Source organism: Erinaceus europaeus, chromosome 13, assembly GCF_950295315.1.
Source record: "Erinaceus europaeus chromosome 13, mEriEur2.1, whole genome shotgun sequence".
In the NCBI taxonomy this organism is placed as follows: domain Eukaryota; kingdom Metazoa; phylum Chordata; class Mammalia; order Eulipotyphla; family Erinaceidae; genus Erinaceus; species Erinaceus europaeus.
Window position 1 is genome coordinate 41,355,355 of NC_080174.1, and position 1,674 is coordinate 41,357,028.

The following is a 1,674-nucleotide window of genomic DNA, read 5'->3' on the forward strand; positions in this document are numbered from 1 at the left end:
GCATCCAGTAAAAAAAAAAAAAAAAACTTAATTCTAATAACCGCATAAGACCAGTTATACTAAAGGCTTGATCTGATCAAGGTCAGGAGTAGATAACATAATAGTTATGCAAAGAAACTCTCATGCCTGAGGCTCAGAAGTTCCAGGTTCAACCCCCCTGCACCACTATAAGCCAGAGCTGAGCAGTGCTCTGGTAAAAAAATAAAAAAAGGTAGATACAATGGAAATTATGTTTTTCTGAAATGTTGCAGAACTGTTACAACAAACAGAACAGGGACCTTCAAGGAAAAATGTCACTGTGGGCTCCTTTTTGACCACAGCTGCTAAATGGAAGCAGCTGCAGCTTCATAAGGGCCACAGTGAAACAGTTTTAAAAAAAAAAAAAAAAAAAGTCTCTTTGCAGAATCATTATGCTGTCTCCCCTGTGCCATTATGCAATCTACTCCCACCCCATTTCACATTTATTAAGTATCAACTTTAATCTAGGATTTGTTTTATGCTTTTTTTTTTTTTTTTTTTTTTTTTAACCAGAGCACTGCTCAGTTCTGGTTTATCATGGTGTGGAGGACTGAACCTGGGACTTCGGAGCCTCAGGCATGAGAGAGCCTCTTTGCATAACCATTATGCTATCTGCCCCAGCACTCTGGAATTTGTTTTATATGTCAGGCACACAGTGAACAAGACTCTAGTCTCTTGGCATTTTTTATTCCAGTGGCTGCTGGGAAAGAAAGACAAACATATATAATAAAGCAGGGCAATTATCTTATCAGAGAAGAGCTGGGTGTGGGCACTAGAGAAGGGGTGTTGGATAGACAAGTATCAATAGTTGGTAACAAAGACATATCTAGACAAAATGTCATCTATGTCGAAGTCTAAAAAATGAAGAGAGTTAGGGAGTTAGCATAGTGGTTATACAAAAAGACTTTCAGGGGGCCGGGTGGTAGCACATAGAGTTGATCGCACATAGTGCTAAGCACAAGGACTGGCATACTTAACCCTCTTCGATCCCCTAGCTCCCCTGCAGGGGGGGTCACTTCACAGGCGGTGAAGCAGGTCTGCAGGTGTCTATCTTTCTCTCCCCCTTTTTGTCTTCCCCTCCTCTCTTGATTTCTCTCTGTCCTATCCAACAACAAGAGCTGCAATGGCAACAATAACAACAAGGGCAACAAAATGGAGAAAATGACCTCCAGAGCAGTGAATTTGTAGTGTAGGCACATAGCCCCAGCAATAACCCTGAAAGCAAAAACAAACAAACAAACAAAAATCAGCAATTTCAATAACACTGAAATCATCCCAAGCACCTTCTCAGACCACAGTGGAATTAAACTAACGTTTAATAATAAACAAGGGCAGCGGGTTAAATGCACATGGCACAAAGTGCAAAGACCGGCACAAGGATCCCGTTTTGAGACCCTGGCTCCCCGCCTGTGGGGGAGGAGGAGTTGCTTCACAAGCAGTGAAGCAGGTCTGCAGGTGTCTATCTTTCTCTCCCCCTCTCTGTCTTCCCTTCCTCTCTCTATTTCTCTCTGTCTTATCCAACAATGATGACATCAATAATAACAATAATAATAACTGCAACAACAATAAGACAACAAGGGCAATAAAAGGGGTAAAGAAGCAAATTAAAAAAATAAGAAAACCATACAAAAGATCAATGACAGTAAATGCTGACTC

At 41.2% G+C, this 1,674-nt stretch overlaps 1 non-coding gene across 1 annotated transcript; it reads right to left on the bottom strand.

Annotated features, from left to right (window-relative positions):
• Nucleotides 1-225: 225 nt before the first annotated feature.
• Nucleotides 226-359, bottom strand: LOC132532556 (small nucleolar RNA SNORA16B/SNORA16A family). Its single transcript, XR_009544496.1, has one exon. It is a non-coding gene; the product is annotated as a small nucleolar RNA SNORA16B/SNORA16A family (small nucleolar RNA).
• Between the last annotated feature and the right edge of the window lie 1,315 nt (nt 360-1,674).